At 38.6% G+C, this 19,877-nt stretch overlaps 1 protein-coding gene across 4 annotated transcripts in view; it reads right to left on the bottom strand.

Moving 5' to 3' along the window:
* RAPGEF2 (Rap guanine nucleotide exchange factor 2) overlaps positions 1 to 19,877 on the bottom strand; it is a 249,033-nt gene that overhangs the window by 117,653 nt on the left and 111,503 nt on the right. The window lies entirely within an intron of this gene.

Genomic DNA, 19,877 nt, shown 5'->3' on the forward strand with positions numbered 1-19,877 from the left:
TTGCTTTCAGAGAGAAAGGGAGACAAAGTTAGAAACAGCAATGAAAGAAAATCATTGGTCGGCTGCCTCCTGCACACCCCCTACTGGGGACTGAGCCCACAACCTGGGCATGTACCCTGACCAGGAATCGAACTGTGACCTCCTGGTTCACAGGTCAGTGCTCAACCACTGAGCCACACTAGTCAGACTGATAGCTCAATTTTGAAATTGAAATGTTATTTTAATAAACACTGCCTTATAGAGGAATCAAGACAGTGGCATAATAAACACGGTACTTGTGTCCTCCCATAACCACGTCAAAATTACAACTATAATACAGAGCAACCATTATTCAGAACTGCCTGAAATCTGGCTGAATGGAAGCCCTACAACTAGAGAATTAAATAATTAAGACTGGTAGGAGGGGTGGAGGAGTGGAACGGCTGGTCTGACACCCACATGTGGTGTGTTTTTAATAAGGAGGGATATCTTGGCTGAGAAGGCCTCCCCTGAGGAGCAAGGAAGGTGTCTCTGCCCCATACCAGACCCCTAGCCCAGGCTTCCAGAGCCAGTAAGAGAAGTCCCCCATAAGTTTGGGCTGGAAAAACCAGCAGGGACTGTAGTTGAGTGACACAGAGGCAGCCAGAGACCCAGGCAGTTCCTCTTAAAGGGCTCGTGCACAGACTTAACTTAGATTCACTCCCTCTGAGCTCCAGCACTGGATCCAGGGACATACAGGGAGGAACAAAATTATCTGACATCAGGGTGGAAACAGGGGGGCAACTTTCTTCCAGACAAAAGTGCTGGCAGAGAGGTCACTGTTCCTCTGCTGAGACCCTCCCCCCACTCCCAGAGCTGAGTGGCAGGCACCATATTTGAGTCTCCATCAACCTGGCCCACACTATTTGCAGACCCACCCAAGCTGTTTGCAGTGTCTTTTCCATATGAATGGCCCATCTTGGATCAGGCTTTAGACTTTCCTAAAAGCTCTCAAACTCAGCGTGCCCCATACCTCTAGATAACTGGATCCAGACCTGGCACTTGCAGCAGCTTGCCAAGGTTCACAGTTTGGCCTCTCCTGGGCACCTCCAAGCCCAATACAAGTAACTGCCATCTTAAGATCACTCTGTAGCTCGTGCTGGGTGACCCCTGGCAAGGCACAGGCAGTGGCTGACTTTGTACCTCCCAGGAGGCCGCAAAGCAAGTGCGCCTGGTGAACAGCTTCATACCATAGCAGATTACAACTCTACCACATCCACTAGCAACACACTCAAGGGATGGAATCAGTGAGCACCAAAGCCCCACTGAAGCAAGTCCTGCTCCATGGGGTCAGCTCCTACACAGCAGCTCTTCCCCTGTAGTTACAGTTGGTCCTTAAAGCCAGTTGGCCTGGGGGTCAAGTCCTCCCAGTGACGCTAACAGCAATAAAGGCTCAACTACAAGACAGTGCACATAGGGGCACTCGCAGAATGCCCAGCTCAGGTGACTGGAGAGGCTGAGCCACTGGGCCCTACAGGACACCTACTACATAAGGCTACTCTACCAATTTCAGAAGACTTAGCAGCTCTACCTAAAACATAGCAACAAACACAGGGAAGCAGCCAAAATGTGAAGACAAAGAAACATGTCACAAATGAAAGAACAGAAGAAATCCCCAGAAAAAGAACTAAATGAAATGGGAGCAAGCCAACTACTAGATACAGAGTTCAAAAGAATGGTTATAAGGATGCTCAAAACAATGGTTAGTGAGAATTAAGGAAATTAGTGAAAACATCAACAACATAAAAGGACCAGTCAGACATGAAGGATACACTAACTAAAATGAAGAATAATTCACAGGGAACCAACAGTAGAGGACACTGAGAATCAAATCAGTGATTTAGAATTTAGGAAGCAAAAAACACCCAATCAGAAGAGCAAAAAGAAAAAGAATCCAAAAATATGAAGACAGTGTAAGGAGCCTCTGGAACAACTTCAAGCATACCAATATTCACATCATGGTGGTGCTGAAAGGAGAAGAGAGGGAGGAAGAAATTAAAAACCTACTTGAAGAAATAATGACAGAAAACTTCCCCTATCTGGTAAAAGAAATAGAATTACAAGTCCAGGAAGTGCAGAGAGTTCCACACAAGAGGAAAGCAAAGAGGCCTACACCAAGACACATCATAATTAAAATGCCAAAGGTTAAAGACAAGAAAGAATCTTAAAAGCAGCAAGAGAAAAGCAGTTAGTTACCTATAAGGGAGCACCTATACAAATGTCAGCTGATTTCTCAACAGAAACTATGCAGGCCAGAAGGGAGTGACAAGAAATATTCAAAATAATGAAACCCAAGGACCTACAACCAAGAATACTCTACCCAGTAAAGCTATAATTTAGAATTGAAGGTCAGAACTTCACAGACAAGAAAAAGCTAAGGGGTTCATCACTACCAAACCAGTATTACATGAGAGCACTGAATCCTAACCACCAGACCACCAGGGAACCTCAAACCAGTATTACATGAATTGTTGAAGGGTCTTCTTCTTGAAGAGAAAAAAAAAAAAGGATAAAAAATATGAACAATAAAATGGCAATAAATACATATCTATCAACAATTGAAACCTAAAAATCAAAATAAACAAACAAGGAATCTAATGAACAAAATAAACTGATTTGAATAAAATCGAACCAGAGGCATGGAAACACAGAACAGACTGAAGAATCTCAGAGGGAAGAGGGGGTGGGATGGGAAGAAATTAACCAAAGAACTTATATTCATATATGCATTACCATGGATACAGACAATAGGGTGGTGAAGGGGTCTGGGGTGAGGATCCAGGTGGAGGAAGGCAATGGGGGTGGGGGGGATGGACATCTGTAATACTCAACAATAAAGATTTTTAAAAATTAGATTAAATTAAAAAATAAACACTGCCTTTATAATTATTCAGAATATATGTATTCATTTTTTGAGATACCCTATATTTATCTGGAAAATTCCGGCACAATTAATAATGCAAGTAAAAGAGAATTAGTATAAATATGTTCTAAGTTAGGCTGTCTTAAATCATTCCCAGTTAGGCAAAGCTTTAGAATATTATAATAGGAATGGGAATAGAATTAATGGAAAATTATGAAAAATCCAAAAAAGTATAAAGTGTATGTAATTCTCTTCTATAACTTAAGCGGCTTAGGTTAAAATTTCTTTCACCTAAAAAGTGTATTTACTTCTCTAAAATTTCAAATCAATTTATGCTTAAATTTTAAAGAAAACGGTATTCAACTTAAACTCTTCTTCCTTAGTATGGAAGTAATTAAGTGGATATGCACATTAACTGCCCATTCTTCCTGAAAACTTTGCACTGGTGAACTCAGACATAGCACCTTTGTGCTATCTGTGACAAGTCCCATCTTAACACCAGAGCAGATTGATTCTCTCTGACCCAACTTTATGATGACTAAAACCATGAAGAGAAAATCCTGCCAAGCTAGGTAATCCTGACTTGCTCTACTACAGCACCTCCCATCCCTGTCATTCACTACTCCCAAATTCCTCCCTCCCTTCCCTCCAGTCAACACTCTAGTAGCCATTTTTAATAAACTATCTTTGAGAAAAATATAAAAAATATGAGAAAAATTATTCCAAAGAACTATTTAATCAAGCAATTTTTCCAAGTTAGACATTTTGAGTGATTCCTATGGATATTCTTGTTCTGTTTGCAATCCTCTTTATAAATGGTGACAATGCATCAAACTTTATGGTGAAAAAGTCGTGTGAAATGAAGAGAACAGGAGAGTCAATATTTCACTGTGTCATTGTGATCTCTAGCAAGCCAACTTGACCATTCTCATATTCTACATTTTACTCATTATTGAGATTATCAGGTTAGAGTTGGCCCTAACTTAAGTCCTTCCCTGCTCCAAAATTCTGTTTTTATGAAAATCAAAAACAGAATCATACTTAGCATATCTGAAAAATTCTTTTTAAAATATCTATATACAGCTATCCATACTCAAACAAACATACAAATATCTATATACATCTATCCATACTCAAACAAACATACAAATATTCCTTGGTGCCACTGTCAGAAACAAATAGTTAGTCCCATCAAATGCACTCCTTTTTGTTATTACGTCTTATAAGAAACTACGCAAAGTGATCTAACAGATTCAATGCAATCCCTACTAAAGTTCCAAAAGCCTTTTTTGCACAATGGAAATGCTGATCTCTAGATTCGTATGGAACTGCAAGAGGCCCTAATTAGCCAAAGAATTTTGAAAAAGAACAAAGTCAGATGGCCTCAAACTTCTTGATTTTGAAACTTACTGCAAAGCTGCAGTAATCAAAACAGTGTGGTACTGGCACAAGAACTGAAAAAAATGAAATAAAATTAAAAGTCCACAAATAAACCCAGATATCTATGGCCAATGAATTTTGATAAAGGTGTGACGTTCATTCAATGAGGAAAGAAAAGCTTCTTTTCTTCTTTCTTTCTTTCTTTTTTTTTTTTTTTGCTAATCCTCACATAAGGATACTTTCTCCATTGATTTCCAGAGAGAGTACAAGGGAGGGGGACGCACACATCAATTCGTTGAGACCCAACCAGCCTTTGACCAGAATTGAACCCAAGACCTCTCAGTCTGAGGGCCAGTGCTCTAACCACTGAGCAAAACCAACTAAGACAAGAAAAACTTCTTCAACAATGTATGGGACAACTGTATTTGCACATAAAGTTGGACTCCTATCTTTTACCATAAACAGAAATTAACTCAAAATGGATCACTCACCTAAATAAAAGAGCCCAAACCTTAAAACCCTTAGAAAAAAACCATAAGGATAAATACACTGGTGACCTTGGATTTGACAATAGATTCTTAGACATGACACCAAAAGCAAAACAAAACAAAAAAAGCTACAAACTTAAAAAAAACTGTGCATAAAAAGAACATTATCAAGAAACTAAAAGGACAATCTTAAAAAAGGGAGAAAATATTTACAAATAATATATCTGAGGAGGGTTTAATGTCCTGAATATATGAAGAACTAGCACGCAACAACAAAAAGACAAACAACCCAATTAAAAAGTGGGCAAAGAACTTGAATAAGACAATATACAACTAGCAAATAGGAATATGAAAAGTTGAGCCCTGGCTATGTGGCTCAGATGGTTGGAGTGTCATCCCATATACCAAAAGGTGGTGGGTTCAATTTTTGGTCAGGGCACATACCAAGGTTGTGGGTTCAATATGAGGTCGGGGTGTGTGCAAGAGGCAACGGATCAATATTTCTCTCTCACATCTCTCTCGCTCTAAAAATCAATAATTAAAAAAAATGAAATGTTGAATATAAACAGACTTACAGACACAGAGAACAGACTGGTGGTTGTGAGAAGGGAGGGGAACTGGGGAGGAGGGTAAAGGGATTAAGAAGTACTAATTGGTACTTGGAAAATAGTCACAGAGATGTAAAGTACAACACAGGAAATATAGTCAATAATACTGTAATAACTATGTGTAGTGCCAGGTTTACTTGAAATATCGGGGGGATCACTTTGTAAAGTATATGACTGTCTAATACAACATATATTTAATGTAAACTGTCACTGAAAATAAAAATTTTAAGAAAGAACATGAAAATTTCAACATCCTTAGTCATTAAGGAAAAGCAAATCCAAACCACAATGAGATACTATTTCACAACTGATAATAGATGTAAATGAGATATTAGGATGGCTATCAATTAAAAACTATAATAACCAGTGATAAAGAGAATGCAAATAAATTGTAACACTTGAACTTTGCTGGTGGGAGTATAAAATGGTGTAGTCACTGTGGAAAAACAGTTTGGCACTTCCTCTAAAAGTTGAACATAGAATTACCATTAAGATCCCTCAAGTCCACTGCTACATAAATAATAAAATACTGAAAACTGGAACTCAAACAGATATTTGCACACCAATGTTCATTGCAGCATTATTCACCATAGCCAAAAAGTAGAAACAATTCAAGGGTCCATCAACAGATGAATGTATTAACAAAGTGTGATATATATACTTGTGGCCCAGTGCACAAAATTCGTGCACAGAGGGATGGGGGTTCCCTTAGCCCAGCCTGCACCCTCTCCAACTGGGGACCCCTTGGGGGATGTCCGACTGCCGGTTTAGGTCCAACTTAGGCCCACAGGGATCAGGCCTAAACCGGCAGTTGGACATCTCTCTCACAATCTGAGACCGCTGGCTCCTAACTGCTCACCTGCCTGCCTGCCTGATTGCCCCTAACTGCCCTCCACTGCCGGCCTGATCTCACACCCAACTGCTCTCCCCTGCTGGCCTGATTTCGCCCCCAACTGCCTCTGCCTGCCAGCCTGATCTCACCCCCAACTGCCCTCCCCTGCCGGCCTGATCTTGCCCCCAACGGCCCTCCCCTGCCGACCTGATCTCACCCACAACAGCCCTCCCCTGCCAGCCTGATCTTGCCCCCAACTGCCCTCCCCTGCAGGTCTGATCTTGCCCCCAACTGCCCTCCTCTGCCGGCCAATTTGGTTCTGATTGGTCGGTTTCTATGCCAGTCAGCATCAAAAGCTCCACCTCCTAGGCAGCCATTGGTTCCTCACACTTCACCCAGATTTAGTTCTGATTGGTCGGTTTCTATGCCAGTCAGCGTCTCTGGGCCTATCAACGGAGCCTGATCAGAAAGGCGGGGCTGATCAGCAGCCCTGGTGGAGGCCTGGAGAGAAATGGAGGCATGGCTGCTGGCCAGACTGTGAGAGAAAGAGAGAGGCAAGTGCTGATCAACAGCTGCCACAGGGGCAATGGATCAGTCTCTGCTTCTCTCTTCAGGCCTCTCTCTGGCCCTGATTTGCAGCCCCCTCAGCAGTCAGTGCTGGGTCACCACACCTGCGGCAGAAGCAGTCAGCGCTGGGTTGCCATAGCAACCCAGTGCTGACTGTAGGACTGACTTCCGGTTGGTCGAGCCTCAGTCGTTACTGGTCATTACGACCCAGGGTTTTTATATATTAGGACATATCACACACACACACACACACACACACACACACACACACACGTATATATATAATGGAATATTAGCCACAGAGTGGACTGGAGTTCTGACACATGTTACAACATGGATAAGCCTTGAAAGCATTATGCTAACTGCAAGAAGACAGTCACAAAAGGACAAATACTATATGATTACAGTCATCTGAAATATCTAGAATAGACAAGTTCATAAAGAAAGATAATAGCCTAGCTAGTTTGACTCAGTGGGTGAGCGCTGACCCATGAACCAGGAAATCACGGTTCGACTCCTGGTCAGGGCCCATGCCCAGGTTGCAAGTTCGATCTCTGGTCAGGGAGCATACAGGAGGCAACCAATCAATATTTCTCTCACCTCTCTCTCTCTCTCTCTCTCTTTCTTTCTCTCTAATCAATAAACATATCCTTGGTGAGAATTAAGAAAACAACAACACTAAAATCTCCTCCCAAGGGTGGTGATTTTAAAAGACCAACTTACCAAGAGAATTTTTGTTTGTATTAATGGCTCTGGGTTTCTTAGCAAAATTTCAGGACTTGAATAAGAAAAAGTTGAAACTCCACTTTAACCAAAGAACAACAAATCTTTAGGGACAGAGGAAGAATTAAGTTTGTGACTGAATTATACCATTGATGAACCTGGGACCAAGCTCTTTTCTACATTAATTAAGCAATGAAGTAATAGAAGCTGTAGTTAAAAAAAAAAAAATAGGAAGAGACGAGAAACACTAAACAAATATTACTGAAATATTTTAAATCAGAGTTATGAAGACAGCCATTTTTCTGTTACCCAGCATTAATCTCATTTTATCCTTGACCATAAATTAGAGGCCACCCTCACTTTCATCCTATCTCTACATATATGTGGAAACAGAGAGAACATTTTGCTTCCTAGTCTTTTTCCAAATAATCATTGGACACATTATACAATCAATATAAACTCTGTAATCAATACAGAGCTTAAAAGAAACTCACTAAATATAGTCCCTATTCTTTTTTTAAAAAATATATTTTTATTGATTTCAGAGGAAGGAATAGGGAGAGATGAAATATCAATGATGAGAATCACTGATCCACTGCTCCTGCATGGCCTGCAACTCGGGCCTGTGCCCTGACCAGGAATCAAACCGTTCCTAGGTCACAGCTGAACCACTGACACATTGGCTGGGCTAGTCCTTACTCTTAAGTAGTTTGTATTCTGTGGAAGATAAGTACATAAGAAGCTCTGATAACAGGCAGAACAGTTAGCATCATTAAGTTTAATAAAAACAATGTCATATTTTCTCCTACAATTGTATCACAAAGCCAAAATGAATTTATAGAATTTCAAAATTGAGAAAAAACTTTAAAAATTATATAGTAAAATGTCTTTCCACATTTTTTTCCCCTTCAGTTTTACACCTGAAAGTATGCCATCATCCTATGTGCTACTCAAAGGTCCTGAAACATTCTGGACTTAGAAAAAGGCGTCCAGTGATTATAATATGGATCCTATTCTTCCCATGAGAACTGCCCCTCCAGTTCAATTCTCATTTCACAACTGGAGAAACTAAGCCAGCCTACCTAAATGCCTTAGGTTAAAGCAGATGCCCGAAATGCCAGACTCTGTAAGTGCAGGAGACTATTATTGGTCTTACCCTTTCTCTTGCTTTCTTCTATGGCCCTCTTCTACATTCAGTAACATAAACTCTAGTCTTTGAAGCTTCACACTTATGAGGAGTAATTCCAGGGCCTCCTCAGGAATACTCTACAGAATACACATTTATCCCAACAGCACCCATCCAATGACAAGTGGGGAACAGGGCTCTGCTGGATGGTGGATTCTCAGAGGTTGGCTAGGCTCACACACTAGCTAGTTGAGTGAGAAACAGAAATCAGCTTTTGGAATTTAGAAGGCGACTCAAATGCAGCAAAAGTACAAATGACCACCAAGGACCTGAGGGTTACCCTGGACTCGTCAAAGATCTGAATGCCAAATCTATAAAAGCCTAGCCTGTTCGGCAGCTGCTGCCAAAACTTCAACCAGAGGAACATCTGCTTCTTTAAAATGCCACTCATAATACCACATACCAAGATAAACAAAGATATTTTTAAAGTTTAAACTCCTTAATTTTTAAAGTGACATAGCTTCTTTTTTAACCTTGGATTAAAATATTTTTTTCAAATTAATCGCAGTCTTCTAGTCATTTCAGTCTTTCTACATGTGCATACTTATCTATTGTACAAGACACAAATATGAATACACATATATGAATAATTGTCTTTCAAAAACAAGCAAGATGTAACAGTTACTAATGAGACTTGGCCTGTTAAGAAAGTGGTTTGAAAGACTTAGCATAAAAACCTTTTAGCCCTTTCTATACTACATACCAGCCTTTCATTAGAGGCTATAAAATCAGAGAGAGAGAGAGAGAGAGAGAGAGAGAGAGAGAGAGAGAGAGAGAGAGAGAGAGAGAGAGACAGAGAAGTATGGTATATATATTTAAGAATGCTGACAGTCTTCTGGTTCTAGACTGCATGAACATTTAATTATTACAGACTATTTTTAAATCCTTCTAAATTGTTCTGTATAAATACACTGTAAAGCCTGCCTCTCAACTATTTAACCTCAATGTATTTCAGAGTATCCTTATAATCTTACGTTAAACCAAAAGTGACAACTAAAAGGGATGCAGATTCACTCTCGTCCAATCTATCAGTTCTCTGAGATATTTAAAATAAAACACAAAATAAATAAAAACAACCTCACAGCAAATGATTAATGAAAAGACCTCTTGCAGGGTAACAAGCAGAGTATTCTTAAATGCTCAGATTTCCTTAGCACAACTAATTTAGGAACTGTTCCTCAAAAAACAGTTTAACAATCCTAATTTGCATTCCCATTACATAACTTTTGCTAAACTTTTTGTACAGTACAAATTAAGAATTACAAATTGCTCCTAAAATTGAAATAAGTTCAATATTTTCACAGGTAGAAAAATGAATGACTTTATAATATCAAAAATGTGCAGAAGAAAAAACCAAATAGCCTGGTAAACATTCTTTCAAGTTCAAGGCACACAAGAAGAAAGCACAAATGTTTGATAATATAAAGTCTTACCTAGTTTTCATAGAAACCCATAGGTAGTGACACACCACACAGGGTGTTTCAGGCTCTTGCTCTGGTCAGGCCATCCTGTTCTAAGTTTCTGTTGCCACATGATCCCCACCCAAGTTGATTCAAGAGCACTTTCTACCAACGTGAGTTTCTACGAAAGGCAGTCGCTGAGCACAGAAGCCTCTTCTATCAGGGTCCCTAAACGCGCCCTTTGTATGGGCCTCCACATTCTTGTTGTGCGTCAGAACTGCCCCGTGGAATGCAATGCCTCAGTATTGGAATGTAAACTTATTCGTGCCAGGCTATAACCTGTGGGGGAATACACAGCAACCATACTGAGATTACACTGGCAGGCAATCCTAATGCACAAAATGATTAAAAATGTAGTACTCTAGATATAAATGGTTCATACTTTCATTTCTAGGAAATGATAAGCTGTTACCAAATTTTACTTTCTTCCTTTAAAATCTGATCAAATGACTGTAACGATGCTTCTAAACCAAAATCTATGTATTTATTTTGGACACTTATAAAAAATATTCATGACATTGTCTTTAGATAGAAGAGGAGCAATTAACTTTAAGAAAAAAAAATCTAACAAGAAACTGCTGATGCCATTAATTCCATTCTCAAAAATCAGTAAAATATACAGGAATAAATGTTAATAGACGTATAAGAGGAAAATGGTTTGAAAGACTGTCAAAATGCATTTAATCTTTTTTCAATATTTTATCACTCATTTGTTCAACAACAAAAAAAGAAAATAACAGCTATTTAAAACAAAAACATACACACACCAAGCGCACCTATGAGTTGTGTGTGTAAATTACAAACTGCGTATAAAGCATGGCCTTTAACAGGCTCCTAGTTCAGTAGTAACTACTGGGGAAAAACAAGCATACAATTAAGCTTCCCTAAATTAGTCTCAAGGCTCATTTAGAAATATTTTAACAATCATCACCCTGCACAAATTAACGGAGGCTTGTTCCGCTGCTCAGTGAATCTCAACATCTAACCTCTGCTTATAAAAACAGAGCACACGGAAAAAAAATTACAAGCGAGGGCCTCATAGCTGTGTTTTCCCCCTGTTCAAGTCTCGGTAGCCTGTTGTCTATGTAACTACAGAAGTACTAAACACTTGATATTTATGCTATTAACATTTTAATTCCTTAAAAAAAAATCTAACCTGCACTGTCTTCAATAGTATCTTTGAAGCAATGGCACTGCCACCTTCCATGAGCTCTTTTCTCTGCAGCAATGAGCACTCCCCATTTCCCAGTCTATTTTCTCTCAGTGAGTCCACGCGGCGGCTGGAGCTTGAGCTGAGAGCCAACATTCCTTCTGACGGCCAATTTCCTGCTTCGATGACCCACCCACCCCTCCTGGCTGCAGTTATGTGTCACGCATGTTGTATGGGCACTGCTTCCGCATACCAGCCTCATGACCTCAGCGGCTGCCTGACAGACGCTCTTTATCAATTTCTATTAATTCATTATCTACTCTCTTGTAAGTCAAGGGCAAGTAGGAAAATCTGCAATGTCTGCTCTCCTATGAGTCTTCAAGGTCAAATCCTTAGATGTGCTCTGCAGTGCAATTTTGTTATTAAAATTTACCCAAGCTGTGCTACACACATTGCTCTCCACCAAAGGAATGCTGAATTGTATACCTGGCTTGAGGGATTATCATGGAAAAGACTAGCATAAATTTATATCAAAACAACACGGGAAAAGTTGCAAGAAGCTGCTTTGCCTCTCATCTTTCCATTCAAGAGTAAAAAGGTGGAGCTTACCTCACAGCTTAGTTGGGGTGAAGAGAGGAAGCAGTTTTTCTCTCTTGCCACAATATAAACCAGCAAAGGACAGTGGTGGACAAGGACTACACTTTGGTAGTTGTCTATGTCCTCGTGACCACTGCGAGAGAACAGCTCAGCTAAATTGATCTGCTGCTATCAGTCTACACAGTGGCACAAGCAGGTCTCTGCTGATCACAGTGCTTTGCACACAGATGGCAGCTGATCAGTTTGTATAAAAGTTATGGTCCATAACAGCTTTCCCCTTCAGCGTGTAGACACACGCCTTATCCAAAAATGCCTTTGTTAAATGTTCACTTTGCATTGTGCACAGCTCATCGCGTACGTGTTGAAGAGACAAAGAAGCTTAGCTCTAAAATATTATCTAAAAATGACCAAAAAGATCTATGTAACTTGTCAATGAGAAGAATGGTAGATGAATTCAAATGAATTGTTGAGGTTAGCCCTAAATCAGAAAGAACCTGAACTGATCTCAAGAATCAAACAGGATCTTAAGAATGCCAACCAAAAGTCTGATATTCTTGAAAGTCATATGAATGGCACCAAAACCAAGCCACCAGCCTCCCAAAAACTTGGCATAGACCATAAGAGAAGTTGAAATAATAGGCATATCTTTCTAAGGGTGAACCTGAATAATTCAGTCTACTTGACTAATACTGCATTAATAAAATTTGAAAGTTAATAAAAACCACATTTCCAAGAAAGGAAAAGCATACACTCACACACATATATAATTTCTTACAAAGATATCAAGTAACAAATGTCAATTTATTTAAAGCATCTGAATGAAACATGGACATTACTCACAAACCATACTTATCTTGTTTCATTTTGTTTTGTAGGGTAATTGTTTTGTAGGTAATTTTTCCTTCTAATTCTACCAATACGTAACACTGGCATATTGTTTAACCTCTGCTTCAGATCTTCCCTTATAGACAGGTAATAAAAACCTACTACTTATCATAAAAAATAAAATACTTAGTAATAAATTTGATAAAGGGTGTGTATGACTTGTACACTAACAACTACAAAGGAATGCTAATCTTGCAAAAGGAAATTATATAAGACAAATAAATTATGAGATATACCAGGTTCATGGTTTGGAGGGCTCAATATTGTTAAAATAGTAAACCTTCCCAAATTGATCTATAAATCCAGTGCAATTCCAATCAAATCCTAACAACATTAGGCAATGACGGGCTGATTTTAAAATTAAAGGCTAAAATATAGAAAAGTTAAAACAATTTTTATAAAGAACAAAGATGAGGATGTAACTACATAATTTCAGAAGTTACTATAAATGAAGACAATGTGGTATAGGTATGACATGTGAAGCAATTTAAAACAGAAGATTCCAGAAATAGACCTAAACAACTATGGTCAATTGATTTTTAACAAATGTACCCAGCCACATTAATGAATAAATATTATTTTCAATAAATGGTCCTGAAACAACTAAATATCTGTATGTAAAAACATAAACCTTAACCCTTAACTTATATTATACATGAAATTAAATCAAAATGGATCTCATACCTAAATGAAAAAGCTAAAACTATTAAATTTCTAGAAAAACATGAGAAAGCCTTTGACATAGGTTATGAAAAAATTTCTTAAACAGGACACCAAAAGTACAAACTATAAAAGAAAACGTTAACATAATGGACCTTCATTAAGATGCAAAGTTTTTACTTTTAAAAGGCATAATTAAGAAAAAGGCAGAGAGGGATTCAAGATGGAGAAGTAGGTGGAAGTTACACTCACCTCCTCCCAGGACCAAACTATAATTACAACTAAAATATAGAGCAATCAACCTGAATAACCAACTGAAGACTAGGTGGACAGAAATCTTATAACCAAGAATTTAGAGAAGAAGCCACATCACGATTGGTAAGCAGGGCAAAGATGGAAAGGGCTGGCCGTGCACCCACATGCTAGACTCCCAAGTCCAAAGCACCAGAGCTGAAAGAGGTGTCCACATAACATCTGGTCATGAGAATCAGTTAGTAATCTGTCCATGAGGGAGAGATGGGAGTCTGGTAGAAACCCAGGCACCCTCTTAAAGGACTCCAGCAGAAGGAGGGCCACTCAGAGCAAACTGAAGTCATGTGAGGAGAGACAGTGGAGTATGTGGCTTGGAGAGAGAACTAAGGGGACAGCCCCAGAGTCCCTGCGCTGAGTCTCCACACTGCACACAGAAGCCATGTTTCCTGGGACAAGCACTCCCCTCCATGTGGCATCAGCCTGGGGAAATGCAACAGCCTACCTCCCCCTCCCTGTTGCTTCACCCTGCTGAGCTCATGCCCTGCGGAAGAGTCAGCTGCCTGGCCCAGGGAGTAGAGGTCCAAGTGACTCAGGGGGTGTCAGAAACTAAGTGGTGTTGCTCTGGGGCGAGGGCTATCCCTCCCAGCCTAGTGCCTGACCAGTGCCTCCTGAAGGGAAGATCCACTCCAGGGGTGGTCAAACTTTTTGACTCGAGGGCCACAATGGGTTCTTAAACTGGACAGGAGGGCTGGAACAAAAGCATGGATGGAGTGTTTGTGTGAACTAATATAAATTCAAAGTAAAGGAGCGGAGGGGAGAGCAAGAGAACCGGATAGAACAGCCGGATCCAGCCCGCGGGCCGTAGTTTGCCCACAGCTGCACTAGCCCCACCTTCCCAGTGCCCACCCTGCCAAGATTGCACCCTGCAGAATTGTCAGCAGCTGTGGCCAGCTTGGGCCTATGGTACAAACTTTCTAGGAAGGCTCTTGAGGAAGTTTGGACAGAATTGGGGAGAAAATGAACTGTTTATCTCTAGGGAAGGGGCCATTTTTCCTTCACTAACCCAAATTGCACCCTGAAACCCTGCCCCACCACAAAGGTTTGCAGTCACTAAGTGGGTGGTGGCTGGAATTGGTGTACCCATAGCATTAGTGATGTAGAAGACAAGGTAGCAGCCCGGCTGGTGTGGCTCAGTGGTTGAATGTCAACCTATGAACCAGGAGGTCACAGTTCGATTCCTGGTCAAGGCATATGCCCGGGTTGTGGGCTCGATCCCAACCCGGTGAGGGTGTGCAGGAGGCAGATGGTCAATGATTCTTTCTCATTATTGATGTTTCTCTCTCTCTCCCTCTCCCTTCCTCGCTAAAATCAATGAAATGATATTTTTTTAAATGAAAGAAAAAATAGAGGAACATAGTTATAAAGAATAAAATGGCAATAAATACATACTTCTCAATAATTACTTTCAGTGTAAAAAGATTAAGTGTTCCAATCAAAAGACATAGGGTAGCTGAATGAATAAGAATACAAGACCTATATGTATACTGTCTACAATAGGCCCATCTCAGAACAAAAGACATACAGAGACTAATAGGGAGAAGATGGAAACAGATATTTCATGTAATTAAAAAAACCACAAAAAACAGCCGCAGTGACTCAGTGGTTGAGTGTCAGACAACCTGTGAACCAGGAGGTCACGGTTCGATTCCCAGTCAGGGCACATGCCCGGGTTATGGGCTCGATCACCCAATTGTGCATGAGGCAGCCAATCAATGATTCTCTCTCATCACTGAGGTTTTCCTCTCCCGTCTCTTCCCTACTCTCTCTTCTCCTTTCCTTGCCTCTCTCTCTTCCTCCCTGAAATCAATAGATGTACTAGGAGGAGAAAAAAGAAAAAGCTGGGGTAGCAAAATGTATATCAGGAAAAAATAGGCTTTAAAGCAGACTTTGATAAGAGACAAAGAAGGACATTATATAATGATAAAGGAATCAATTAAACAAGTGTATATAACCCTTACAAGCAATTATGAGTCTAAATAGGAGGCACCTAAATGTATAAAGCAAATCTTGATGGACATAAAGTGAGAGATGTTAATACTCCATAGATGTTAATGGATATATCTTGACAGAAAATCAACAAGGAAACAGCAGTTTTAACACACTAGACAAGATAGATTTAATTGATATTTTCAGAGCATTTCACCCCAAAGCACCAGAATATACATCCTTTTCAAGTGCACATACAACATTTTCTAGGATAGAACACATATTAAGACACAAAATAAGTCTCAATAAATTTAAAAAGACTGAAATCATATCAAGCATCTTCTCCAACCACAGTGGATGAAACTAGAAATCAATTACAAGGAAAAAACAAACTGAAAAACACACAGACACATGGAGGATAAATAACATTTTACTAAACAATGAATGTGTTAACAATGAGATCAAGGGAAAAATCAAAAGACACTGTGAGACAAATGAAAATGAAAACACAAAATCTATGGGACACAGTGAAAGCATTCCTAAGAGGAAAATACATAGCACTACAGGCCTACCTCAAGAAAGAAACAAACAAAAACCTCAAATAAACAATCTCACCTTTCACCTAAAAGATCCAGAAAAAGAAGAACAAAAAAAGCCCAAGTGAGTAGAAGGAAGGAAGTAATAAAGATCAGAGTGGAGATAAATGAAATAGTCTAAAGAGATAATACAAAAGATCACTGAAACCAAGAACTGGTTCTTTGCAAAGATCAACAAGACTGATAAACCTTTAACCAGATTCATCAAAAAACAAAGAGAGAGGCCCCAAATAAATCAGAAATAAAAGTAACAACTGACACCACAGAAATACAAAGGATTATAAGAAAATATGAACAACTATATGCCAAAAAATTAGACAATCTCAAAGAAATGGATTAATTCTTAGAAATATGCACTCTTCCAAAACTGAATCAAGAAGAAACAGACATTCTGAACAGACTGATTACAACTAACAAAATTGAAGTAGTAATCAAAAAACTTTCAACAAACAAAAGTCCTGGGCCAGGTGGCTTCATGGGTAAATTTAGCAAACACTCAAAGAATTAGCACCTATCCTTCTCAAACTATTCCAAAAAATTCAAGAGGAAAGAACACTCCCAAGCTTCTTTGTTAAATATACTGTATATACCTATACAAATCCTGGAATACATATGATTTACACTGATGAGATGAAATACTTCCAACTTAAATTTTTCCTATTTGTAAAACTGAATTAAGTATAAATACTTAATGATGGTTTTCTAAATTCACCTTAATAAACCAAAACATAATCTTATTTATTTTTACTTTTTATTAAATTTATTGGATGAAATTGGTTAATAAAATAATATAGGTTTCAGGTATACAATTCTCTAATACATCATATTGTGTGTTCATCCAAAAACAATTAAAAAAAATAGAAAAGTATTTGGAAGATTTTGACCAATGCCCTAATATTTTATTTATATAACAATATTCAATTAAGTAATAATAAAATCATCTTTTTATAAATTCGACTTTTTAAAAATTATACTTAACATTCAATATTATTTTGTATTAGTTTCAGGTGTACAGTGTAGTGGTTAGACAACTGTCATATACTTTACAAAGTGATCCCCTCGATATTTCCAGTAGCCACCTGGCACCATACATAGTTACTATGATAATATTGACTATATTTCCTATGCTGTACTTTATATCAATCATCATGATTATTGTAACTATCAATCTGTACTCCTCAAGCTCTTCACCTTTTTCACCCAGTCCTGCGCACCCCTTACTGGGGATCGAGCCTGCAACCCAGGCATGTGCCCTGACCAGGAATTGAACCATGACCTCCTGGTTCATAGGTCAACACTCAGCCACTGAGCTACGCAGGCCAGGGTATGACAAAGTTATCTTAATGAAACTAACACACTAAGAAGTTTATAGTTTTAAAAAATAAAGTAAGCCATTGATAAAAAAATAAAATTAATTGCAAAAACGCCTAACCCCTATGAAACCATAAATATGTGGCAAAAGTCAGAAATATTTAAGGAAACCAATAACTTTTAATATGACTTATAGTTCATATTCTAATTAGTAATAAATATTAAGCAGATAGTTTTAAAACCCACATTATATTTAAATTTTAACACAAGAAATTAATATGCATGTCTAAGCTATTATTTCACATTATTTATTTCAACTATTTTTACCTTCAAGTACCATTAAACAATTTTCAGTACATCCAAAAAATAGTCAGATAGATAATATAGAATAAATTTATTTTCTTTAACATTCAAATATATAATTTTGTTGGCTTTAACATACATTTAATTGTATATAAATATATTTATACAATTTTTATATGTGTGTATATATATAATTTAATTCACGATAAAAATAAAAGAGGATCCCTGAACTATGACTAATTAGAAATTTTAGTTTTATAAAGACATTCTGATTTCACCACATATAATTTCCTTCACATATCAATCTTTCTCTTAATATCTTTCCTCTTGTTATTTTGTTAGTGTTCTCAGTACTGAAAGTGTGCTTCTTTAAACAAAAACAAATTTAGTTGCCATATATGTACAAGACTTTGAATTCATAGGGTAAGACAGTAACTCACACATCCCTCCAACCCACCCACCCCCACCTCCAAATAAATGGCACAAGCAAGGGTTGTGAATTCCTTTACACCTAACAGCAGATAAGCAATTCAAACATTTTACTGAGAAATACAATACTGTATATTTCACTGACATACACATCAGACTTTAAAACCTTTATGAAATATAAAATTTACTTCTGCAAGAGAAATCCAAATGTCACTGCAAATAAGGATTCCTAGGGTGAACTCATATACTCATATACACCAAGGATCATCAATGACAAATTCCCTTACTGAAGACCTCAAGCATAAGATGATGTGATAGAGATACCACATCGACTACACACACAAAAACAGCCGAGTCCCTCTCTGTAAGGCTACGTACTTACTTTGTTGAGACACTACCAAAACCAGTATTCCAAGGACTACAAGAGCTTGCATTTATACGTACAGCACATCTGTGAAGTTGTAGTTATAGCAACCAAATTCCCAACTTGATCCAGCAACTGAACTCCCTCTCCAGAGAACCGTTTTGCTCTGTGCATCAGGTATCACATCAGAATATGATTTAAAAGGGCAGGGGTGGTCTAAAAAAATGCTTAAAAATCACTTTAGCTTTCCAGGATGAAGGCGTTTCAAACTGGAGCAGAAAGTACAACTAATCCCCAAAGGGGGAACATTTTAGTATACTCCATTTTGTTATTTACATATTTAACTCTACTCCTTTCATTTACTAGAGACCTATCTTATCTAAAATTTAACACAGACTATATTTATGCAAAGTGCAACTAAACTCTCCCTTTAATATATATATCAACTCTAGTCAAACCAAGTTCACAGGTTTCATCTTTTTATTTGCCTTATTTGGCACTCTTTCCCAGCATATCCTTAAAAATCTTTAATATATATCTTTATCTCATATGTGTCCTGGGAATACCTGGACTTGAGTCAACTTTAGGTAGGACAAGTAGGAATTATGGATGATGCAAGACCTGAAAGAGTATGGCTAAGCACATAGAGTGTGAGCCTAGGGCTAAGGAGAAGAATGATCTGGCGATAAAAAATAAAAAAGGCAATTAAACTAAGAGAACGTGAGGGAAAACTCAAGAGCAAGTGTAACAGAGGCTACTGGTTGTCTATTCTCCTTAGAAGGGTATTTTTATGTTACTATTTTTAGTGCAGCACATTGCATCTCGGAATAAAACACTACATATCTTAGGCTCCTGGGTGGCCTGAATTGTACACTACATTCTGGACAATGAGCTATAAAAAGGGATGTTTCAAAAAATCCGATCTGGATGGAAGTTAACTTTTCCTCCTGCTTCTGGCTTCCACCGCAGACACCATAGCTGAAGGTGGGTAGCCATCCTGCGCTATGAATCCACGACCTGAAGACGGGAGCTATGAGCTGGCGGAAATATGGAAGACTGTAAAACTTTTCATACTGTGGAGCCACCAGACCATCCTGGACCAACTACCTTCAGGGTTCTTTTACACTAGAGAACAATTAGCTCCTGCTGTGTCTATGCAACCAAAACTAGCTGTAATTGATACAGTAAGCAAAATAACATCCAACAATATGCCAACTGC

The sequence above is a fragment of the Plecotus auritus genome, assembly GCF_963455305.1.
Source record: "Plecotus auritus genome assembly, chromosome: 6".
NCBI classification, from domain to species: Eukaryota; Metazoa; Chordata; class Mammalia; order Chiroptera; family Vespertilionidae; genus Plecotus; species Plecotus auritus.